Genomic DNA, 26,989 nt, shown 5'->3' with positions numbered 1-26,989 from the left:
TAATTACCTTCTAAGCAGTAGCTTGGTTATTTTATGGTGGTGAGTAAGCTGTAGCCATTATGATTGCCAATTGTTAAAAAGTAACTTAGAGCCATTCCTGATTATTGAAAACATTTTTTACTTTTTTTCAATTTCCTGGTAGATAAATATGGGATGCGTTTTTTTTTCTTCTAGGAAAGAGGTATTAATAACTCGGTTTTGTAGTTTACTTTGGGTTAAATTTCTATTTTTTTCATCCAAGTTCGGCTACAACTGAAGTGAAGATTGTACGGAGCAATAATCAAAATATCTGTTTGATTTTGGAAAGCACAAATTTGTACGCAAATTTTTCGATGATTCTGTAAACATTTTTTTTTAATTTCCATTTTACTGTAACTTTTATACTTGAATCAATCGCGTAAGTATGAATATATAACCTAGACCCATGAACGTGTTAGTCAATAAAACTGCAACTATGAGCTAACAAAAGCATGTAGTTAGTTTGTTTTAAAATTCAAATTCGCCGCGTGTTTTACACAAGGCCTACTGTAATTCTGGAGTCTTTCGAAGACTTATCTTTTAAATCGCAAGCCCCGCGCTTAGGATGATCTTATGTATTTATTTCATTAAATGCCCAGTAATAAAAATAATAATAATAATAATAATACTAATAACTAAAATGTTGTAAAAAAATTATTGAAAATAATACAATATTTTCTATTTTCCAAAAACATATTTTGGGTAGGCTTAGCTTAGAGCCTAATTTGGAAGACGCTCTACAGCAACTAAATGTATTTGTAATTATAATGATCTGTTACTAAAATATTTCTGTTTTCTTATTCCAGGTAAGAAGCAGTAATCGTTTTTGAGGTCAATATGGTAAGCTTAAATTTGAATCCTTATATAAATTGCTGCATTCCTGCAGCTGATTTATGAGTTGCATCTTACAAGCCGAGTAAATCAAATTGGTAAGCTTTTGATCAATTATCTTAATTATTAACTCAATAATTAAAAAGACAAATAGCTGTACACCAAAAATGGTTTATTAAATCAATTGTTTGTTCTCCACGTAATCCCCACCAACTTCTGATGCACCAGTCCCATCTTCTTACGAATCTTCTTTTACTTCGCTAAGCAAAACACTCTTTACCTTGATCTTGAAGCGAGTTTTCTTTATCCCTTGGTTGCCGTTTTGAACTTTGATGCTATGCAAAGCTTCTTAAATCGGACCGAACAGATGAAAATCTGAAGGAGCAAAGTGAGGGCTGCAAGGAGACGCCAAAACCTGATTTGCCGATAGTTGTCAGCGTCAGTTAAGCGTTATAAGGTCGAGCGTTGTCTTGAGGAAGAAGCACGGCCTTTCCTCTTGGTCATTCCGGACTTTTTACTTCATCAACGCTGGCAGATGCAAAACGTTGTTCTTCAAAAAGTACTTTCTTCGTGCGAACATGAAAGACCCATAAAGGTTATGTTTATGTGAATATTAATCGAATAGCTGACTGCCACTCTTCGTAAGGTTGGCAACTAACAAGAGTTCCGATTCCCTGTATTAAGCGTTGCTTTCGCTAATTGTTTTTGACTGTATATTTATTAAGTGACTCTCGTAATTGGTTACATTTCCTTCAAAAACTAAATATCCCTACAAGATTCTAGGCTATTAATAAATTAGTTAAACTACTTTAGTGATACGGCTTCCTTCACTTATTGTTTTTAGTGATTTAAGTATTTTTTCAGCCTCTACTTAGAGATTCTATTATTTATCATTATTCCTCGGTTGCAGAATCCTTTCAGAAATCATTTTTTACTAATTTAAGGTGTATTATTGTGGATTTGTACTAATGGTTAAAACTCTGGACTTATTGTTATAGAAAGATTAGCAGATAAAGAAAACTTAACTGGACCAGCATTATCTAAAGCTTCTCACTTAGCTTGAATGAAATGAGAAGTTTTTGAATGAATTTAATGGTATGACCTGGTTGTTGAATAAACTTTTTGGGTGGTTTAGAAGTGAGAGAGATAGAAAAAAAAAGAAGTTATTGCTTTTCTCACTTTTCCTCCAAATTTTAATACATCTTTTTGTTAACAGACTCCTGGTTCAAAATATGGATTTTTAATTTAACTTTTACGAGTGTTGTTAAGTTCATAGAATCGTTGAATTTTGGTCTGTATATTGTTATTAAAAATGGTGAAAAAAAATTAACCTTTGGCAAAGTTTGTTTTTCATTAAAACAAAGGGATTATTTAGGGATGAAAGGATTATGAAACTTTCATCCTACTTGTCTCGAAACATTCGATGTACAAGTTTAGTTGGAACTTACTTAGATTATGTTGCTTTTGTAATAATCGACTTCAGGCCATGGTCCCTTTTTTGTAAAGTTAATGCGACGTGGTGATAGCGCAAATGCTTAGGCTGATTTTCCTTAAGGTTATTCTTTGATTTATCCAGAAAGCTGTGAATCTTAGGTAGCCCAAGTTCTGGTCTCAATTTTGTTAGTATTGTATGGAGAAGGATTGTTTATATGGGGCTTAGAGTGGCTTTAGGAGCTTAACCCCTTCTTTGCTGACAAATTATAATTATGCTGAATGACCTTAAGACTTCTTCAGAGATCTACTTCCTGGTAAGGAAATCTAGGGGAATGTCCGAGGAAGTAGAGCTCTTAAGCAATGACTTTGGAGAAGACTCCAAAAATCCAGGAATGCTGATGGTAAAAAGTATTATGTGTAAAATTCGAATAAGAGGGCCTTCATATCACAACGAAATTGCCTTTATCCTCATTCACAAACTCAACAAATGAGGTCCCCGCAGGTGTCTTTCTTTGTAAAAACGTCTCTTTAAGGCTAGAAATCTTTAAGCAACCAATCATGTGACTGAGGTAGGTCTGTGGCACATCCAAGAACATCTTTCTCACCTCAGTGTCAGTGAGTCTTTCAACACCTGCTGAGCCTCATCCACACAACGAGGGGCTGTCTCTAGTCCTGAATGGCCGACGTACATTTGCCCATTCTCCATCTCTTTGCCTCAGAGTTCCCTAAGTAACGTAGACTCTAGAACATCTTTCAGAAAATGTAGCATTTCAGTAATTGTGCAGCTAGTTATTGTGAACTAACTTGTATCTTGGTTTTCCCGAAAGATATAACATATTTTTTTGATGTTGAGACTTTGTAAGTCTTAAGTTTATCTTACGATTTGTTGCCTGATGTAAAGTAAAAAATAGTCTAGCCGGTTAATTATATAAATTTTACTTAATTACTTTAAAAAAACTAGAACAAAAGCTAGAAAAAAAAATGGAGAAAATAAAGCACAACAGTAATGGCTGGACAAAATTAAGAAGTGAATAATTAAACGAATTAACTAACTTAAAATTTATGAATGACAACAACTTTTGTGTCTAAATGGGCCAAACTTATAATTCTATTAAGCTAAATGTCTGGCTGGTGGAAAATTAAGTTTTCCTAGAATGTGAAGTTGGTGTGAGGGTAAACTAAAGGGCATCATCATCATCTCCGATGTAGGTGAGAAAATCTTAGCCACACTAAGTAAACCCTAAATATAATTTTAATGGTTCTACCATACTTTGGGGACCAGTTAATGAAAACATTAGAGACCAACGTCAAACTTTGGATGCAACAAATTGCTTATAGATTTCAATTAGTGCTTAGTTTAGAGTACACTTTGCCTTGCTCTCAGTTTACCACAAGCTGATGGCTTCCATGGCTGCTTAAATTAGTTCTTATTTTTTTTGTTTTCTTTCATTTTTTTTGTGGCTTTGGCTTTCGCCATACAGCCAGCATCGTCTAGGTACTTATCACTAGAATATCACTCACTCTCCATTCTTACCTACAAATACATTCGCTTCACACATTCATCATTCTACTATATACCGCTATTTACATAACCTACTGCTAATGGATGGATCAGTATTCTATATTACTGCCATCCTTATAGCTTAACCGAAATTAAAATCACGTAATCCTTCTCTAATCATTTTCTTCCATTCATTCTAATCGGCTATAACTTTTAAATACAATCATATTTCATTGCTAGCTCTGCTACAGATTTAAGCACATAGATGGTGGAGAATGTTATGTCTTCGTAGCGAAATGGTACATCTAAATACCTGTATATGTCGTCAAACATTCGTTTCCTTCCTACCACATAACGTGGACATATCATTATTACATGTTTGAAATCCTCCTCCTCATTGCAATCTACGCAAAGAGGAGAGGACCTTTTGTTCATCCTGTGAAGATAACGATCCGCACACCCCGCGTGGTTAGCTCTCAGCCTGCTTATTGTCGTAACAACCCATTTATTAGATTAAATTTATTAAATTAGATTAGATTTATTATATTTGTTCTTATTTTCATTTTTATATCTTTTAACAACTCTGTCGTTTTCAAGAACTTGTATTAGATCGTCTTTATCATGAAGTTTTTAAGAGGTTGATGTGTTTTAATCGTTCAGGAACCGAGTAGCTAATAGCCATTTCAGTTTCTTTTAAGGCCCTAAAATTATTTGTCCGCTGTTTAATTGAAACAATTCAAAATTGAGCTCCAAGGTCCTTCTTTTTTGGCTTGCGCCCTTTTTGGGTGTAGCATAATGTTTATGCCCTTTCTTGTTAAAAAGTATAGTATTGCGTTTCACACTTATTGCTGTTATGAGATCTCCACTCGTAACTACAGGTAATGGGCTAAGAATTATCATTGGATGCTCTGAAAATATTTAATAATTTCGAAAATATTCTGTGTCCTTCCTTTAGACATTCATTCTGAGGTTAGCTATCAAGAGAAGCAAATCTCGTGATTTTAACGGCTCTAAGGCAAGCGAAAGAGTTCAATAGGACAGATGTGCTTAACAAGAACGGGGCAAGGCTTTAAGTGAGTCTATTGGTTAACCAAGAAGTCTCAGGAAACTTCTAGTCCACTCCTTGTCTGGACTAGTTTGTCTAGCAATGACATAGTTCCTCCACAGTAAGTTGCTTCATCCACGATAACAAAATCTTGGAATAAAAACACATTTCAATCATTTTTTTAAAAAAACTATTCGGAAGTAAAAGTTCTTGTTACACCAGAGTCATTGATAACGATTTTAAAAATATTTTAGAGCCGCATTAGGTTTTCAACAAGGTGTGTTTTCTGAGTAGTAGTGATTGTTAGGATTTCAAAATAACACTTTATTAGTCGCGGTAATTGTTGGGACTTCAAAATAGAACGTTTTGATTCGCAGTGATTGTTGGGACTTCAAAAATAGAACTCTGTAAGCTGCGGTGATTGTTGTGACTTCAACAAACATTCACACAAAAATAGGACTTCTGTAGGTCGCAGTGATTGTTGAAGACTTCAAAACAGAGCTTTATGAGTTCGCGGTGATTGTTAGGCTTTCATTTGTAGCATATTATCTTCTCATTGCATTCTATTCTAATCTTACTCGTCTAGTAGTTTCTTGATTAGTATGTCCCTGGACTATGATTGCTGGCAAAAATTTATGTTTCTACGAGGGTCGTTTGAAAAGTCCGTGCAAAGTCAGAGAGATAGCACCACTGGCGCGTATCGAGGTTATGTTTAGTTAGTAGCATCTCTTGGAAGAACACACACCAAGTTTCAGCCAGATCGGTCTATTTCTTTGTGTTTGACATTCGTTTGAATCGAGGAAGTCGAGTGATTGATAAACATTATGGTGACTCTGCACCTTCGATTAAAACAGTTTATAAGTGGTTTCAAAATTTTCGGAGTGGCCATATGGGCACAAGTGACGCTGAACGTTCTGGACACCCTGTTATTCGGAAGGGATCAACAAACTAGAGCAGCGTTGGACGAAGTGTATAAGCCTAAAAGGAGACTATGTTGAAAAATAAAAAAGGTTTACCCCAAAAAATTAAGTAGTTTTTATTTTTGCACGGACTTTTCAAACGACCCTCGTACCTAGTGTGAATGAGTTCAAAACATTATGGAATTTCTGGATTTGCATAACCCTTGAAAACGCCAGTTTCTGCACGTTATCCATTCGATGTGCGTTCCTTGTCTAAAACTAAGCCTTTTAAAAAGCTTATCAAATATGTAAATCTCCTTTAAATTGTTTAAGGAACCGTATAGTTCTTCACAATAAATTTAAATAGTATTTTTTTGGCTGTATTTCATTGTTTTTTAAATGTTGTTTTCATTTTTAATAGCAAAGAATGAAAATGTAAACTCCTGTTTTGATGGTACCAGGATATCATGTTAGGTCCCCTGGTAATGTCAAATATGAACTTGTTTTCACATACATCTACCAACAACCAAACATTTTCTCCTAAAACATTCACACAAAATAAATCGTGCTCTGGGGACTGTAGTAGAGCAGGTTTTTTGAAAACTGTGTTAAAAATTGTTATATTCCTATCCAGTACGGTATAGTTATTATACCAATTTTAGTTATTTCTGTCTATAATTCTAAAATTATTTGGTTATTGAAGAGAGTTTGCACCTTACACAGCAAAATCCAATTAGGGTTATAGATTAATAAGAGAGATTGATTGAATCCTCAGTTTTCATGCCAATTAGCTTGCCACATCCTCTATTTGGCTTCCAATCGGTTTTGCTTCTGGGTCAGCTGTAGTAATTGATTGCCTCAGTTATTTCAGACTTCATAATTAATTAGTTTTGTATCTTTTCTTATTAAAAAAGAGAGAAATTATTGCAACCACTGCAAAGATTATCTTTTAGCTTGGCTAAATGAGTTTAGAACAATTTTTTTTCATAGTTTCAGTCAGTAAAAAATTTATTTGTCTATAGTCATTAAATAGAGGGCCCATTATTGTCCTAAATTTAATAATTTAGGGTAGATAGCTTAATTATAACATAAAAATTACAGTAACAAATAATTAACAGCAAGATTATGAACCACTGGCTGTTTAGGAAACAATTGATGCAATTAACGTACAATTAATTAATTAATATGATTTTACTGCATTTTACATAATACTGCAAAAATTTATTTGTCTATAGTCATTAAATAGAGGGCCCATTATTGTCCTAAATTTAATAATTTAGGGTAGATAGCTTAATTATAACATAAAAATTACAGTAACAAATAATTAACAGCAAGATTATGAACCACTGGCTGTTTAGGAAACAATTGATGCAATTAACGTACAATTAATTAATTAATATGATTTTACTGCATTTTACATAATACTGCAGCATTAACAACCCTACACAAGTCAAAGATTAACTAATCTCTTCATCGTTGAAGTTTTAATCGCCTACTTGGAGGATGATCTGGAATGTGGCGAGATGATATGGTGTGTCAATTGTTTGTTAAGTGAAAGATTAAATCGATGGTTTTACAGTAATTTTTAGTAATCGGAAGCGCCTTACTAAGTTCATGGATTGGAAATCTATTGAATAAATAAGAATTTTAATTTTATACTTGCTTAAAAGTTTTCAACTAGCAATAATCAAACGCTCCAATCTCCAAAGGATTCAATCGCTACAATCTAAAATACTTCTAACTAGCGTAAACGCTCCATTTTATGTTTCCAACCTGACATTAACACACTGATCTTAACCATTCCTTTTGTCACCCAAGTTGCTAAAACAAGATACAGAAAACTCCAATTCAACCTGCGATCTCATATAAATCCTATAGCTCAAAATCTCTGCTTCTAGAACTCTTCCTGACAACTCGATAAGGCGTCTTAAAAGACAGTGGCCTCGTGATCTCCTCTCATATGAAGAGAGTGACTAACCATATCATGTTTGGGTAACTTCTCCACTCGTTACCTTATCATTTACTACTCTATTGTATCATTGTTACTTATAGCGCCAACGCGCTGATTGTAGCACAATAAACGCAAAAAAAAATACTTAAAGTGAAAATCCGGCAAGTTTTTCACACAATATTTAATTATTTTTTTTAAAGCTGTTCTTATTGTTCATATTCAGAAGATAAATGTTTAAAGTCTGCGTTTGACCAATCTTGTAGGTGAAATGTTGCTGCTATTAAAGGAACAATTGGCAAATTACTTCCCCGCTTGTGATTATCAACTTGTAACCTATCTCTTAATTCTGCTTGGTATCAACTGATGGCTTTAGTATTTGATTATTTTGGTTAAAGCACCATTATTAACTTTATAATCGTGCATAATTTTATGTTACTATATAGGACTGGCAGAATGTGGTACATTATAAAGTAGGCTTATGTTAAAACTGATAGCGTAATAATAGAGAAGCTTGAATGGGAATTATAAGCGGCGGCGACAGGACAGGCGCACAGGATACCAGAGGAGCGGAAAGGATAATGCTGAAACATGGTGATGAGCCGACTTGATGGTTGTAAGCAGTGACTCCGTAAAGGAGGCGTTAGAATGATTCTTAGGCTGAAATAGTCTCAGCTTTGTGTTAATGGCTGTTGGAGTGTTTTAGCTGGAAAGCGTTGATATAGTTGTGACTAAGGACCTTAAAGCCAAGCTTTATACTCTCCCTTTTCTCGTCCCCTGTAGTTGGCATCCTGTAGTCAGCAGAATGGGCAACTTCAAAACTCACCACTAACCATACCCTTCCACCCCTCAATGGAGGCTGAAGGCTGCTTAGTCTTAAGTTAATAATTCTAAAACTGTTTAAGTCTTGGTCAACTACTCACTTATCCCGCCAGACTGCTTCAGTCAGTTTGCTGCTTATCTCTGCTTAATAATTCACAATGGCGTAAGTATTAAATACAAGAGTGCTTTGGAAATACAAGATAACTACTTCTATTTACTGCTTTCCAGAATCTGATGGACAACTGCCTGTAATCTTCTAACTGAATAGGCCCAACAATTTATAGTATATTCTAAATTTTAACGCAGTTAAAGAATAACAAATACTTTGCTCATTCTGAACATTAAGAAATACCATTGTTAACACAATAAATGCCTTATTATGAGGAGAAAATTATTTTAAAAAAAGGGGAGTTAAACCAAGTGCAAACTTCAAATTTTGTTCAAAGTAACAAAACGAAATTTTGTAAATTATTATTAAACATTTATCGTGTGCGGCCTCCTTCAAAGAGATCTCATGAGATCTTTTTTCACGCTTCATTTGAGAAATGTTAAATTATTTACTAAAAAAGAAACATGTATCTAAATATAGAATTAAATTTCACAAAATAAACTTCAATTTATAATAAATTTTGTCTCAAATAACTTAATCACACGCTAGAATACTTATTTTCTTATAAAAAAAATATTAGTATAGTTCTAAAGCTGAATGCAGAGCACTTAGATCATTTTACAAAGAAGCACTGCACATTATTAACCCTTCAGATTTGTAGCATATTGAACTATACTCGGACTGCATCACTGGCCTCATCAATAGCAGATGTTGATCTCCTTTTATGCTACATACGAGGGTCGTTTGAAAAGTCCGTGCAAAGTCAGAGAGATAGCACTACTGGCGCGTATCGAGGTTATGTTTAGTTAGTAGCATCTCTTGGAAGAACACACACCAAGTTTCGGCCAGATCGGTCTATTTCTTTGTGTTTGGCATTCGTTTGAATCTAGGAAGTCGAGTGATTCTCAAAAAATGGACGAAAAAGAATTTCGTGTGTTGATTAAACACTACTTTATGAAAGGCAAAACGTCTCAGGAGACTAAAGAGAAGCTTGATAAACATTATGGTGACTCTGCACCTTCGATTGGAACAGTTTATAAGTGGTTTCAAAATTTTCGGAGTGGCCATATGGGCACAAGTGACGCTGAACGTTCTGGACGCCCTGTTGAGGTTACTACTCCAGAAATCATTGATAAAATTCATGATATGGTGATGGATGACAGAAGAGTGAAGGTGCGTGAGATTGCTAGTGCTGTGAGCATCTCGAATGAACGGGTACATAATATTTTGCATCAACATTTGGACATGACAAAGCTATCCGCAAGATGGGTGCCGCGATTGCTCACGCTTGACCAAAAACGAAATCGTGTGAAGTGTTGCAAGGACGGTTTGCAGCTGTTCAAGAAGAATCCGCAGGACTTTAAGCGTCGTTTCGTCACTGTGGATGAAACATGGATACATCACTACACTCCTGAGACCAAAGTACAATCTAAACAATGGGTTACCAAGAAGGAATCTGCGCCAAAAAAGGCGAAGACCGTTCCTTCGGCCGGTAAGATTATGGCGGCTGTCTTTTGGGATTCGCAAGGAATAATCCTCATCGACTATCTGGAAAAGGGTAAAACTATTACAGGTGCATATTATTCATCGTTATTGGACCGTTTAAAAACCGAGCTGCAAGAAAAACGCCCACGATTGGCCCACAAAAAAGTCCTTTTCCATCACGACAACGCACCAGCTCACACCTCAGCAGTTGTGGTCGCAAAATTAATGGAAATAGGGTTCCAACTCGTTTCACATCGCCCCTATTCTCTAGACTTGGCTCCCTCGGACTACTATTTGTTCCCCAATATGAAGAAATGGCTGGCGGGAAAAAGATTTTATTCAAACGAGGAGGTGATTGCAGAAACGAATGGCTATTTTTCAGACTTGGACAAATCCTATTATTCGGAAGAGATCAACAATCTAGAGCAGCGTTGGACGAAGTGTATAAGCCTAAAAGGAGACTATGTTGAAAAATAAATAAGGTTTACCCCAAAAAATTAAGTAGTTTTTATTTTTGCACGGACTTTTCAAACGACCCTCGTAGCTCCCATATACAATATTGTTCTTTGGTCAGTCCTCTTCTCTGGTCTAAGGCTACATTAATGTATAGTAAATCCAATGGAACAATGCAACTTTTGTTGTTTCTAGGAGCTAAGCTAGGGGATTCTAACTGTTCCCATTATTTGGTGCCTTACCTTTAGAAATTTCATTTATTTTACTAAATTTTAAACTCATTTATATACAACACAATATGCTACAATCTATTAAATGCAAAAATGTACATTACACGACCACATTTTTTAGTCTGAGTCTTTTGTTTCGTATAGTAATTTGGTTTTTATTTATTTGAATCGCCAGTTGTTGATTCATATTTTATAATTGATTCTTTGTAATTAATCTTTTTAGTTACTAACTTTATTTATTTAAATTTTTTCTGTTTTGTTAACCCGCCTTAACAAAATTTAATTGTAGTTAGCGAAATTCTACTAAACTAATACCTAGTCAATAAGATTCGTATAAAAAGTACTAAGCATTAGTTTTAACAATTAAATTCAATAAATTTAGTATTTATTTAAAAGAAGTTCCGTTAGTACTAGTTTAAATTATAGATATACCAAAGAAATGATCATTTTTATTTATTTAAATTATTTTTTAATGAAGGCTCACGTTTCCCATGGTTCTTTATAATTCGCAGCTGTTTAATTTAATGTTGTTTTTTTTTATTTAATTTTAAGGACGTCACTCAGTCAGCACAAAACCATATGCTATTCATTATTAATAAAAATTAATAATTAATTTAACACATGTGCCCCAATTTTTTGTTCCCCCCTTCTATTATGAATGTAAAATATAAGCATTTCCGTCAAATGCAGATGTTTAAATAGACATCATTGATATTATTTATATATATACATATATTGTTTAAACTGAATCATTTAATTTAATAATTAATGTGGGCACAACTAGAACGAATAATAATGAGCATTTGTTTCGCATAAGTTTTACGTGTCATATGGGGGGAATATATTGTAGTTCAGGCTTAGGGCCACGCCTTTGGCAGCTATGGGTTCTGTTTAAAGAATAACAGCACAAAGCAGCAACGAGGTTTGTTTAGAGAATAACAGCACAAAGCAGCAACGAGGTTTGTTTAGAGAATAACAGCAAGTGGTCTATTCTAGAAAAAAAAATCAAATTCTTGTTGTTTTCTTATAAATATTTAAGAAGAATTTAGGGCTGGATCTTCACCAAAGGCTTCTGAAGAATAGCCTTGTCTTGGATTTTAATTTGATAGATTTTGATTTTAAGTTATCCTTTTCTCTTTATTTCTTCAAACAGTGCTATGAGGGTCGTTTGAAAAGTCCGTGCAAAAATAAAAACTACTTAATTTTTTGGGGTAAACCTTTTTTATTTTTCAACATAGTCTCTTTTTAGGCTTATACACTTCGTCCAACGCTGCTCTAGTTTGTTGATCCCTTCCGAATAATAGGATTTGTCCAAGTCTGAAAAATAGCCATTCGTTTCTGCAATCACCTCCTCGTTTGAATAATATCTTTTTCCCGCCAGCCATTTCTTCATATTGGGGAACAAATAGTAGTCCGAGGGAGCCAAGTCTGGAGAATAGGGGGGATGTGAAACGAGTTGGAACCCTATTTCCATTAATTTTGCGACCACAACTGCTGAGGTGTGAACTGGTGCGTTGTCGTGATGGAAAAGGACTTTTTTGTGGGCCAATCGTGGGCGTTTTTCTTGCAGCTCGGTTTTCAAACGGTCCAATAACGATGAATAATATGCACCTGTAATAGTTTTACCCTTTTCCAGATAGTCGATGAGGATTATTCCTTGCGAATCCCAAGAGACAGTTGCCATAATCTTTCCGGCCGAAGGAACGGTCTTCACCTTTTTTGGCGCAGATTCCCCCTTGGTAACCCATTGTTTAGATTGTTCTTTGGTCTCAGGAGTGTAGTGATGTATCCATGTTTCATCCACAGTGACGAAACGTCGCTTAAAGCCCTGCGGATTTTTCTGGAACAGCTGCAAACCGTCCTTGCAACACTTCACACGATTTGAAAATCACTCGACTTCCTCGATTCAAACGAATGCCAAACACAAAGAAATAGACCGATCTGGCTGAAAGTTGGGGTGTGTTCTTCCAAGAGATGCTACTAACTAAACATAACCTCGATACGCGCCAGTAGTGCTATCTCTCTGACTTTGCACGGACTTTTCAAACGACCCTCGTACAGTACAGAATGGATTATCAGAAAGGAATGTTATCTCCGTAATTCAAATTACAACAGTAAAAGACCAATTCTAACTTTCCCTTTTTCTTTTTAATATGCGAGTGAATGTGATGATTACTTAGAATAAAGATAAATCGCAAGAATAATTTGGAGTAGAGTTAAAATGAAATGCCTTTATAATACTAATGATCGTGATGAGATACATCTTTTATTATTCTAAAAGAAAAATATTTTTTGGGTGATAAAAAGCCAGCACAAGGGTCTGTGACATCTGATTCATTCTAAAAAATTAAACTAAGGATTCAAGATTGGCGAAGAATCGGTCAAATAAAAAACAAACTCGTCTTTTTGCCAACGTTTCAACAAATATATTGTCTTCTTCAGGGCGTGGCTATGCGGGTTTGGTTGAGTTACAGAAACCTATATATTCATATTTTCTTTTTGTTTGGAGTTATTTGGAGTTTCTGTAACTCAACCAATCCGCATAGCCACGCCCTGAACAAGAATTTACGGTCACGAAACCTATATATTCATATTCTAAAAAATATGATACTAGAAGTATGAATGAATTGTTGGGTACTCGCTGATTTGTGTACCTTTTGGCGTTTAATCAACCCTTATGCCTTAACTTTTTAAACTGTAAGTTTTTATTAAGGTTTTCTGAAAGGAATGAATTTCAGTTATGTCAAAGAACTCTGAAAAAAGTAATCTACATATCCAGAATTAGAATGTTTCTTTCAAAATATTCAGCGAATTCAATCTACGAGCAAAATAATCCTATTTAGCTTGAAGATAATGTGTTAGTTCTAATTTACTTTCATCCTGAAGTTAGTTTTCTTAGCTTTTCCCCAATTCGAAAATTCTATTTGAATAGTGTGTGTGGCCCATCTTCAAACAGGCAGATGAAATTTCTACATTATCTGTTTGAATCAACATTATCAGATCGTGAGTCCTGTTTCCCCCGAAAACAAATACTTTTTGTTTGATTCGCATTATCCCTGAAACCCTGATCCTGTAAAAAGATCTAAGTGGCAATGACCTCGCTTTGGAACAATCCATAATAGTCTTGCAGTAAGGCCAGGTTTATTGTTCTTTCTCTATTGTTTTTTTGTTCGTAATAAAAGAAAATTATAGTTATCAATGCAGTTTCATATTTTAAAAGAAATTCGTTGTCATCATAATAATTACGCAATGTATTTCTCATCATCAACATCATCAGGGTCCCAGCGCTTCGAACATGACACAGATAAATGAATAGGGTATGACAGCTAATCATTAATAGTTGATCAATACAATTATTTTGTATATCTGTTTCTCTTCTGTGACATCATTTTCATCAATTTGATCGGGTCATTTTGGGGACATCAAGGGCGGTAGTTTTCACCTTCAGCTGTAAGATGTTTCTAGAAAGAAAACTTTTAAGAGCCTCCAGATGGATTCGTACCTGGGCTTTCCGCGTGGAATCCAGTAGGCTAATTTCTGAGTTATTCCCTTCTCCAACTTCAATAATTATTATACTTATTATTTATTATTTATATTATTAATTCACTAGACTTAACAGAACAGAACTAAACAGACGCTATCGACTGCTTAAAAGACTCTTAGACGATAGATCAAAACTCTCTCTCTGGACAACAAAAGACTGATTTATACTTCTACTTTAAAACCCATCTGGGCGTATGGAATAGAGCTGTAGGGTTCAACCAAACGCTCCAATCTCCAAAGGATTCAATCTCTGCAATCTAAAATACTTCCAACTATTGTAGACGCTCCATTTTAAGTCTCCTACCTGACTATACACACCTTATCATTCCTTTTGTCACTCAAGTCGCTGAAATAGGATACAGAAAACTTCATTTTAACCTGAAATCTCATATAAATCCTCTAGCCCAAAAATCTTTCTTCAAGAACACTTCCTGATAACCCGAACAAGACCGCCTTAAGAGACAGTCTGGCCTTGTGAACTCCTCTCAAGTGAAGAGAGTGACTAACAGTCTTAATTTTTTGGAGTATTACCTACTCCACTCGTTTGTATCTACCATTCACTTCTATCTTTGTTACTTATAGCGCCAAAGCGCTGATTGTACCACAAATAAACGCAAAAAAATAAATATTATTAATTTTTTCGTCATTGAAACTTTAGATTTTCTTTGCCGGCGGAAGTAAAGAAGGGAAGCTAGTATAATTTTACCTTCAACATCCTGTTTTCACTGATTAAGTGAGCAGCGGTTCTTTTAGTTTGCCTTTAGTTCAGAAAAGTGTCAATTTGGGTTGTCAGGATCCTTTTTTCTTTTCTATTACTATACATTGTTACAGTTTTTTTAAAAATTTTATCTATATTCGAATGTAGAATAAGATATTTTAAGAGATAAGGACTTGTATTCGATAACAAGAAGAACTTCAAATAACTGCTCATATTTGAAAGAATACGCTTGAGCAAGCACTGTTGAGTGCTTACCATCGTTAGCCGTTTCCTTTGCGGATAAGAAGGGTGTATATTTGTAAGTTGTTTCCCCTTATTTGTAGCCAATGTGGCGATACATTGCCAATCGATATCGCCCTCTTCGTGCCTCCATATTGTTACCTCTTCTAACTCATAAAATATGTAATCACTGAGCCATGAATAATTGTGTTCTCCCGAGGCTCGTCCTACGGGGGGGCCTTCCCAACTCTTCCGCCTTAATATCATTTCTTTTATTATTATTATTTTTCACACCGACCCTCGGCAGCCTATTTATTTTTTCAAACATTTTTTATTTTGTTTATACATGTTTATACATGTTTATACATGTTCACCTGTTCTTCTCTCTTCTTAATTGTCGTATGTTTTCTTACTTTTAACGGTTTTTCTTCTTCAATTGATAATGAACATTTCATTTTTTAGTACATCCTTAGTTTTAAGACTTATAAGTTTAACACTTCATTATTTTTTAATAATCATTTCAAAATCCGTTTCCGTTAACTCTAAGTAAGAGAAGTTTTAACTTAAATAAGGCAAGTTATTCCGCTCTAGAAGGAAGCAACACGCTGTAGTTTAGATACTTAGACATTGAAGTTATTACAGTAGAAATGGTCTTCTGGCGGAATTAGAAATGAGAAACTAGAACATTAGATTCATGTAGACATGTCTGAGGGAGCGAGAATACCAATATTTTCAAACGAATGGAACAATCTTGATGCAAGAGTAAAAGAAAGAAGGGAGAGAAGTTAGGTTATTAAGGAAGAGAGGTTATCTTGTAAAGAATTGTTTTGGGTAAGAAATGATTGGTTTAAGATTTTTCTAAAGATAATGGACTCGAAGGAAAACAAGGAGAAAAACCTGGTTCAATCTGTGAGAATGATAATCTCTTCAATTAGAGAAAATCCTAGACTTTCTCAGGAGATGATGTTACGTTTAAACTGTTCTTCAAGAGTTTGTGTTGCCGCTGAATTTTTAAGTTAACATCCTCTAAGAAGAGTATATCTTGGTATGCCTTATTATTTTTCTTTTTTATCTCAGATGTTCTATCAAAAGAATCTCCCAAATTAGTGCTTGTTTCCACAGAGCTAGCAAAACAATTTTTTCCCATCTCGTTCTGTCACAGCAAATAATCTTTTGTAAGTTGCTTTATAGACTTCAACTATTTATGGGTATTGGCTGATTTTTAATTCTGATTTGAAAGAATAATTCCCATTTTCTTTGGTGCAATGCTAATTTCTAATTGCTACAACTCTCCAGAGTAAATCAATAAAGCGGTGGAAGCTATTGATCTTGTATTTCTTACTAGCTGCCAGAAAGTAGGCAATCCCCGAGAGATCGACTGTTCCAGTGCAGATAGATTTTTAAGGAATCATGTAACTGTTTAACATTGAATGTTCGTTGTAAAGTTGATGCGTGGAACTGATTTTGAAGTGATAAACTTTCCTATTTCATATCCAAAGTTGGCATCTATTGTTTTGCCTTGCTTCTTACGCTTTATTTATTTATTTTTTTTTTTTTTGTAAGGGTTTAGGAGTAACATTGCTTGGACTTAAGGCTGGCAACCATCCTTATCTAGCCTATACACTTGCTCATTCCCCAAGGAGTCACAGTGGCTAGGCACCCATTGGAGCACATCCTTTTGTAATTAATGGCTAAACAATTTTTTTTTTTCTATTGGTACTTACTGGAGCACATCCGGGACAAGGACAAGAACAGGAGCTTGGGAGCCTAACAGTCTGCTAGGAAGAAGCTTTGTTATTTTTTTTTTTATTTAAGGCGTTTAATTTATTTTTTGTTGTATTAATATTAATGATAGATAGTTAGGCGCCACGGTAGCCGAGCGGTTAGAGGCGAGACCTGCGAAGCTAATATGTATTGTGGTTACTGGGTTCGATTCCCGGACTTAGGCCTTGGTTTTTATTCAATAGTTAATATGAAAATTTTGTAGTAAAGTATGCTTGATAATTGCCTCCGTCCGCGACACCTAATTTGGTAATTGGACGTAAAGCCTGCCTTAAATAAGTACATACAAAGTTTTAGATAGCTATTTTCTTCTGGGTATTGTAAACATAATTGTTGTTTATCGTTAAAAAATTTAAATTCCTTAGTTTAATAAAGTTTACTTAGTATAGATTGTAAACAATTGTTTTCGTATCTTTTCAACTGAGAATGAAGATAAAATGTATTTAATAGTGGCCCGGGGGTCTCATTGCGAAGAAGTTTATTTAAATAAACTACTGAAGGACCAAAGAGGCTAGAAAGTGGCTACAGTTGCCAGAGACCTTGTTGCCTTCAGCCGTAGATTTTTGTTTCAACAGTGTTCTCTCTTTGTGCGCTGAAATTAGGACAAATGGTTTTCAGTAGAAATAGAATGGACTCTTTTCCCACCCCTAAGAAAAAAAGAAGCCTTGCTTGCTTTTTGAAGTAAAGAAGCTGAAATAAGGACCAAACTGCCGTTCAACAGAAGACTAGGACACCACCCCAGGAAAAACTAACTCCATTGATTACAATTTGGGGATAAGTCAGTGCCATAGAAACATAGAGCCTAGAACAAAAAAAAATAGGGTAACCAATTGCAGTGACGACACTGTGTCGCGTTTGGAGGCAGGCCGTTTTGGCGAGGAGGAGGGTAGAACGACCGCATTACACCACACAGCGGGAGTATTACACAAGGAAATGATTCTGTTATTCGCCAAGGGCTTGCCCTGTCCCTAATTGGTACGGCTCTGCCCTTTTACTCACAATGTATGCCCCCTCTCCTCTATGATTCTAGTACGATATAGCTTCACTATACAAACTGCTAGCAGTTGTTAGCCAATGAACGTTATTGCCAGCTCATGCCCTTAATTGCATTACAAGTGTTTGTTTTAACCTTGCAAACATTGTCTAACGTATAAAGCATCTCTTATGCCTTTAGCCACCGCTCCGTTCCGTATCCCCCGAGCATAAACCTCCATTCTTGCAATAATATCCCGCTATTTGCTTACTGTTTCAGCCAGTATTCCCTACTAAGTTAACTTTAACGTAAGAGTAATTTTTTTTTTTCCATCCTAATTTTTATGTAAATTAGCTGTCGTACATTTTCAGCTGTTTTTACCCTTCCTTCTTGTTAAGGATTACACCTTGTTAGCAAGTGGCTATTTAGCCAAATCCGCTGCTATCTAAAAGGTCTATTATGACTCCATAAAGTGGCACTGTAGGCGTATGTTCAGTGTAGTGAAGTGTGTGCGATGATGATCTAGAGTTTGGGGAGGTAAACCTTATCTGATATCCAAGCTGGCCCTTAAAAGGGTTGTGCGTGAATAAGGGAATCATTTTAAAGTGTTGTTTATGACTTTATCCGGGCGCTGCTAGCCCCATTTCCTTCTAAGGGACTGTTGAACTTAAATTAGGAACCGTATAATATATAAATATATATTTTTTGTTAAATCTCTGAATTATAGTCTCATTGCTACAGTAAATTTAGTGAAGTATGTTCAAATTCCTGTCGCTAGTGATGTTCAAATACTTTTTTTGGGGGAATATTGCTGTCGTATTACAGTGTAGGAACAACTTCTCGTTTTTACAAGAAATGAACGTTTAACGTTCCTGCTCTTGCTTCCGTTAATTCCGAATTTTCAAATTCAGTGAAACGCTTAGTAAATTCCGGATGTCTGTTTTAAGATTGGGATCAGAAGATAATTGAAGCTGTATCTTGTGCAAAATAGGATATGTTTTTGGGTTATTAGGAGTATTAACACTAAACCTACCGACATTTATGCATAACTATTCCTACCATGACCGGTCAAATGACCGCACTTTAAAATCACTTAAATTTCTTATTTTAGAATGAAGATAATAATTAGTCAACAATGAAAAAGCATAGTTTCTTTTGTTTAAAAATAAATCTCGTAGATTTTACTCTTTTTTGCATCATTTTTTATAATTACAGGCTTCTCAATTGCAAATTTCCCTTACTTTTTACATTTTAGACAGCATTTTTTAGTCTTATTGCCTTTGCAGTATCTTATTTGGCTATTTTCCGACCATTTGTTCTTGTACTAGTATTTGTCATGCTTTTGCAATGGTAACACAAATTTTGCCTTGAAATTTCACTTCCGGTAGTTTTTGATACAAAATCCATGCATTTATCCCGGGGCTAAGTCTAGGATATTGAAAACTATTTGTTGAGGCCATCTCCGAAATTTTCTACGGTTATATTTCTTCCACGAGCTGTATTCATTTCTGCTAATTTCAGAGCTACAAACTCCCCAAGCGGAACTGAAGGTTTCTCTGCTTTCACGTTTTTCCAAAAATGGAAAGCCTTTTATTGCATCGAACGCTAGCCAAGATTTGATACCAAATTTGTCCGGTTTATTTGGCATGTACTGAGTAAATCTGCATCTTGACTTTGTTGGGAACAAATGTCCTTGGAAGAGATATATGCTCCTGGTTAGAACAGTTTTGACTGTTCTCTACGAATTTGTTCCAAAATTTAGAAATCAAAGCAAATTTATCGGTTTTTAAACGATTATTTCTTTGATCCACTCGAATAAACCTCGAAAACTTCCGTCTATACATTTCTGCTCACAGTGTTTGAGAAGAATGCTCGCCCCTATTTTTGTTCCATAGAAAAGGGCAATATCGAACATTTTTCGCCTCATACGTATGCACCACATGCAAACAATAATCCGATAAATGCATTATCAAATTGAGTTTTCGAGAGAATTCTGTTACAAAAATAAATAAATAAATAAAATAAAATATTAAATAATAAGTAAATAAAATGAAAATATTCAGCCGGTCAAATGACTGATCGCGGTAGTTAAGACGGACTACAAATTTTTCTCAAAAATCAAATATTAGGAAAAGAAATGAATATTAAGAAAACAATTGTATACATATTTTAGGAAAAGTCGTGAAGTTTAATGGCGGTATGATGACGCTGTAATTAGAAAATTTAAACCAAATTTAAAAAACAGTCAATTGACCGGTCGTGGTAGGTTTAGTGTTAATGAGCCGTTCATTGCACAACTCGATTAACTCCATAAAACAAATTTTTTAAAAAAAATGGAGAAATGCGCAGGAATTAATGTACATTGTTTTTTTATAATTCCTGTTTATAATATAAATTCAGCGCCTGCTCCTGAATTTGAGTTGAATTATTGCTAAAATTTAATTTGAGCACTGAGTTTATCAAAATTGGCTTCTGAAATCAATGAAATTCAATGACCAACAAAAAATTTCGTCGTTTAATAGTGTTAATCTTTATTATTTGGAGAAATTTATTATAAATATAATAAAGGTATGACAGATAGCTTGGACACTTTTAAGGTATTTCAAAAAAGTGGAATCAATCGATTTGTACTGCGAATGGCTCATATTGTAGCAGAGCCTAAAACCCTTAAATATAATAAAGGAAGTGGAAATTATAATAATTTCATTTTTACAGAGAAAAAACGGTTTTAACATGGAAATACGAATACGAAATCATTGTTTAAAGTGAAAAAATGAAATGTTTTAAAATTATACATAAGAAGATGGCGAATTTTACTTTTCACTACAGTTTAGAAATTACTCAAATTAATATCTGCCATTTTGGTTTCGAAATTGATCTTTTTTTTTAATGAAAATTGATTTTAAGGACAACACGCATCCAAAAATAGCTATTAATTTCTTTTTTTTAAAAAAACATGTCTTAAGTAGAAATTCCATTGTTAATCATTTAATTTGACTATAAACTACATTACGAGGTAATAAAGTATGCCTATTATTGTGTAGAATTTTTCGACGTAAAATGTTTTAAGCAAGGTCGAATTGACCTTTTTGTTTTTATCAATTCTATTAATAGTAATGCGATATTCATGTTTACATTATACTTAAAGGAAGCAACTTAGTAGTATTTTTAGAAAAAGTTAAATTGATAACACTGAGTGGTTTTTACATTTTGAATTCCACATGCTTTCCGTATCCCATATATATATATATATATATATATATTTATAAAGTGTTTGGCACTTGTGCTGAATTTGCGCATTTATTCAATTGCCTGGGTCTGCTTTATTTTGTATCGTATTTTCTCTTTCGCTGTTTGCACCAGAGTTATTGACTCATTTACTCACGCATTTACTCGTACTTCAGTCATTCTTGCAATTCTCATTTACGTTCTTCCATATTATTTGCTTACTCACTTAAATTAATATTTATATAAGAGTAAAGTAAGTACACTTGTTACTGCCTGATATGAACTAGCATTATATATTGTGCTCAAATTTTTACTAATGTGTAACTTAAAACACAAAATTGCTTGCTTGTTAACATATGTATCTAATATGTTAACTCAGTTAAACTAGTAATCCGTTCCTATATGCATACATTAATGTAGTAATTAGCAATATGTAATTACTGTTAGTAATATTGTATGTGATTGACGTACGTCAAGTTCACAATTGCAGTCAAGTAAGCTGCAGTATTAATTTAGTTGATTTAACAACAATTGGATGCTGCTTGCATGATGGGGGACATATACTCGTACTTACTACTATTTTAAGGGGTTTATATTTAAGGCGAGAATACTTTTAGATATGGCAACAGTTAATTTTGAATGACATTTGTCAAAATTGAATATTTAGTTGTTCTTTTATCATTTTATAGTAATGCACGAGCCAAAGTTGCATTTTTTAAGAATATGGACTTTTCAAGATGGTTTCATTTCTTTTAATTGGGAGATTGATTTAAGTCCAATGCTCTTTTTACAGAAAATGTACTTCTTAAGTAAGTGAGGAGTCTTCTAGTAAAGCTAAATTAAGTTGGTTTTCTGATTCAGAATTGTTGATTTTATTAGAGAACATTTGTCTTCACTCGAAACTATCATAGTTCTTTTTTAAATTTAGGATTGAAATAGTGAGGATTCGGTCAACATTTAAAAACTAACAAATATAACTCAAACAACTCACATAACAATGCCATGATGAAGACAACAAATTTGTCGAAACGTTAGCGTAAAGACGTGAGTTGCTGTTTTCAATTTTGACCGAATCCTCGCTGTTTCAATCATTTCTAAATATTAATAGTTTCCGGTCTCTAAAACATAAGTTCCTTTTTATCTTTGATTTTAAATAAACCCAGAATTTTTTTTCATAATTTTAGTTCTAACTATAAACTCGATTTTGTCTTATGTATTTATTATTTCTGAAAATGACAGAAAACTCGATAGATACGTTGAAAAATTATTTAATTTTATTTATTGATTGAACTTCGTGAAAAAAAGGCTTCTTCCACTAGCCTAGGCTTAGAGACATGGCTCAACCCTACCATATCGCCCGCAGGCGAGCGATCTTTGCTTGAGTTAGCCTACAAGAAGCTTGGACGCAGAGGTTTGCGGATAATAAGAGACATTCCAGCAGATCTATCGCTTGAAGCCACTACTCTTAACATCTTTGCTCTGTCTGTACTCTGCCATCATCAACATCATTATAATCATTGTTCTCCATCAGTCAACATTCAATAACTTGTGATTGTCTTTTAGTGAGCATGCAAGTCCTGTCTAGTGTAATATATTTGGGTTTTCTGCAGCTAGCCTCTCCTGGCAGTAGATAGTTTTCGATTTATTTATACTTAGCCTCTCCTTTTTCGTTTCTATTTTGTATTCTCTCTTTTGAATCGCCTTTCCGATTTACGGATATTGGCTAAAAACTAAGTAAATGCTGCGACAATAATTACCAAAACAGAAAAAAATACTTAACTTTTCATTTTTAAGGTATTCCACTTTGATCGAGTCTGGCACTCGGGCTTACTGCACAAACTTAAAAATCATCTTCCTTTCACCTACTACTTGATCTTAAAATCTTATTTAACCGATCGCTACTGCCGCGTTCGTCAAGGGCAGGCCCTCTCATCCTTTATACCCATAAAAGCTGGAGTCCCTCAAGGAAGCGTTCTAGGCCCCTTCCTTTTTCTAATATACACTGCTGACTTACCTCTTTCCCAAAATACAATAGTTTCAACATTCGCTGACGATACTGCTATACTTTCTTCCCACTCCGATCCGATACAAGCCAGTCAGAACAGTCAAATCCATTTAAATCTTCTCGAAACCTGGTTCCGAAAATGGAAAATAAAAATTAATGAACAAAAATCAGTGCACATTACTTTTACTTTACGAAAATCTGCAAGTCCACCAGTTCTACTGAACGGTGTAACGATTCCTCCAGCTGACGTAGTACGATACTTAGGACTGTACATTGACAAGAGACTCAGCTGGAACCCACATACTCGACTGAAACGACAAGACGTGAACCGATGTTACAAGCTACTTACTAGACTACTTGACAGCAGATCTAGACTTGAATCACAAACTGACAATTTACAAAACACTGTTAAGGCCCATATGGACATACGGAGCTGAAGTGTGGGGCTCAACCAAACCTTCTAACTCCAAACGCCTGCAGACACTACAGTCTAAAATCGTACGGAAAATCCTGAATGCTCCTTACTACATTTATAACCTTACAATACACACTGACCTTCACATCCCTTTCGTCACCGACCTAATAAAGTCTCGCTACCGCTACTTTCACAGCCTCCTAGCTCTCTTCATCCTAATTCTCATGTCCAACAACTCTCCTCTCCTCACCTTCCCGACAATCCTCCTCGTCGACTGAAGCGGAAGTGGTCTAGAGATCTGTTGTGATTAAATCATTGTGAAAGAGTTTCACCAGAGGGTGATTGCTCCAACCATGACTTTTCAAGAGAACTGAACCAATAAGATCAAATTTACTTGATGCAACAATTGTTGCAGTTGTAAATATAAAAATAAAGTGAAAAAAAAGAAAAGGTATTCCAATCTTTTCACCTGAAAACATTTGTTTCGACGCCATAACAGAACTCACCGATTTCTTTAATTTAAGACAGGCCTCATTTTCTCCCACAGTTCCATTACTATTTCAAATCAAAACAAATTTTAAAGTTACAAGAAAATTTGCCAACGAAATCCTTTTTACTTGAGTAAGAGAAAGTTTGTGTTTACATCAGATTTTATCTTTAAAAAAGAAAAGAAAAACCTACATTTTCTTATACACCCCGTACTTTATCTTGGAAGTAATAAAAATGAAGTTTTGCATTACCTTGTTAGCTGTAGAGTTATAACTTGCTTAACTTTGTAATTAAGATTAGTTTTATGTTGTGGAATTACAGCTTATTATTGTACTTGGGAGACTTGCTTGAATGTAATCTTCAGCAGTGTTTGATAAAACAGCAATAATAAAAAGTAGTATAATTACAATAATTTATTGATAACAAGTAAGAATGTGCCCAGGCAAACCTCTTGTAGCATTACTTTTATTATTTATTCTAATTACTGTTATTTTGGTTAAAATATTAAATGATTTCAGTTTGTATGGTTAAAAATACATTTAACTAGATTATAATAACGATAATGTAACAGGGGAGAAGTCCCAGCATACTGTACGTGGTCACATAGTTCCAGTTTGAGAGCGTAACACGCGATTTCTCTATTATATTTACACCCCTTCGTATATACTGAACGTTAACCTCTTTTTCATATCGTCCCAGCAGTATGTACAGAAATAATATTTCTCTTTCGGACCTGCATCTGATATTTATTTCATATTAAAATAAAATAATAATAAAAAAAAAAAACCGACGGTAATATCAACTACTGGCTAACTCGTAAAAATAATATTTCCTGGAAATACGCATTTACGTTCGTTTTCCAGGAGGAATCATTTTGTTTGTCGTAAGTTTTTCTTTTATTAATTTTGGCTGGTCTGTGTGAATGCCAAGATTGTCTCATTAGGTGCAAAAATAAATAAGTAACCATCCCACTTATATGAGATATTGGCCTGATCAAGTTCGTTTGAACTCTTGGGGAAAATGTGCAAAAGAGTAAAATGCTTTGTAAAGGAATGAAAGAAGTGATGAGAGAATTTGATTTATCTATGAACATGGAAAGATGAATAAGAAACACTTGAAAGGTAACGACACTATAGTATTCCCCATTCGAATTGGCGGATCAAGGTCATGCTAGCTCCTCAGTTAGCTAGTTTTCGGTATAACTTTTCTGTGGTCTTTTTTAGTTTTCACTTCTCATCAACGACAGAAAAGTAATAACTTCAACATGATCATAAATCGTCAATTTGATTGTTGATCACAACTAATACAAATATCGAGCTAAATTTTAATCATGAATTTAATTATGGTAAAGTAAAAGTGGTCTTGATTATTTGAGTGGATGGTATCCCTCGAAATGATGGTAGAATTGTTTGGAACTGCCCATGTAATTCATGGTTATTGTTGTCTCCTTCTGCTTCAGGGTCTTATGAGATATGTTCTGGTCTCTCTCTCGAGAGAGAGAGAGGTTACCCACTTCTTTCTGAAAACGTGACACCCAAATTCTGATAGTAAAAAAAGTAAAGTAATCGCCTACTTTTTCAGGCAGGGCTTAACGTCCAACTACCAATTAGGTGTCATGGACGAAGGCGACTAGCAAACATACTTTACTGTAAATTTCTCATATTAGCCATTAAATAAAATCCAAGGCCTAGACAACGGGGAATCGAACCCACTAAACCAACAATACATCTTAGCATTGCGGGTCTAGCCTACATAACCGCCTAACATATTTTACTATAAATGTTCTCATATTAACCATTAAATAAAATCCAAGCTCTAGACCAGGGAATGGAACCCACTAAACCAACAATACATCTTAGCATTGCGGGTCTAGCCTATATAACCGCCTAACATATTTTACTATAAATTTTCTCATATTAACCATTAAATAAAATCCAAGCTCTAGACCAGGGGAATCGAACCCACTAAACCAACAATACATCTTAGCATTGCGGGTCTAGCCTACAACCTCTCGGCTATCGTGGCGCCTTAAATTATGATAGATTTTTATCCCAGAAATTCATTTAGTAGGTACATTATTTAATTAAATATATTAAATCTTATTCAGGATTAAAAACACTTGAATACATTCTAAATGTAATTATAATTAAGATTCAAAGTGTTATCATGTATTGATATTTTTAGTCGAGAAAATGATTCAATAAAGAATCCAAATTTCGGAAAAGTAAAAAAAAAAAAAAAGAAAATGAATTATTTCGTGACCAACTCCAGTACAAAGGAAGTTAATTTAAATTTAAACTAGGCTGATATATATAATGTATAACTGATTGTGTAACCAGAGCTTTTAGCTATTCTAAGCTATAGAACTTGTCTGGCTGTACGCTTTTAATTAAATTATCACTTTTATAGTCAATAAATCAGAGTATACAGGACGAAGCGCTCGAGGAGAATCCTTATAAGTACTTTTTAAAAGATTTATTGGTCGAAAGAACTAAAAGATCGATGCAAGCAATTTTAGCATTATTTCCCTTACGTGAACTAGATAATTGAAAAATTATCTAGTCGAATCATAAATTATTTAAATTTTGCTCACTGCTTTTTTTTAATGACTGACTTTAACTATTTTTTTGTAATTATTTTTTTTTAATTAAAACTTGAGCGGAATCCACGTGAAAAAGGTAGAATTTCTTTCAAATAATTGTTTTGATCTCTCATCGCTCTCAAGTTGTAAATTTAGAGACATCTACCAGTAGATTTCCACCTCTTTGTCGATGAATTGCACTTAGTGAGGAAATTGTGGTCAGAGGGCCGACAATAATGGACTGGTTCTTTTAAGATGGCA

The 26,989-nt window shown here is 34.4% G+C and overlaps 1 protein-coding gene and 1 long non-coding RNA gene across 2 annotated transcripts in view; both read left to right on the top strand.

Moving 5' to 3' along the window:
* The window catches only part of LOC141458027 (uncharacterized), a 122,463-nt gene extending 119,947 nt beyond the window's left edge, over positions 1–2,516 (top strand). The window contains exon 4 of the long non-coding RNA XR_012460709.1: positions 825–2,516. This is a non-coding gene — a long non-coding RNA (uncharacterized lncRNA). The remainder of the gene's footprint in view (positions 1–824) is intronic.
* Positions 1–26,989, top strand: part of LOC141458138 (CCR4-NOT transcription complex subunit 6-like) — a 506,547-nt gene that overhangs the window by 440,739 nt on the left and 38,819 nt on the right. The gene's annotated exons all lie outside the window — the stretch shown is intronic.

Source organism: Rhodnius prolixus, unplaced genomic scaffold (assembly GCF_049639745.1).
Source record: "Rhodnius prolixus isolate KJV_2025 unplaced genomic scaffold, Rpr scaffold_5, whole genome shotgun sequence".
Classification (NCBI taxonomy): domain Eukaryota; kingdom Metazoa; phylum Arthropoda; class Insecta; order Hemiptera; family Reduviidae; genus Rhodnius; species Rhodnius prolixus.
This window is presented reverse-complemented; position numbering and strand designations above follow the sequence as displayed.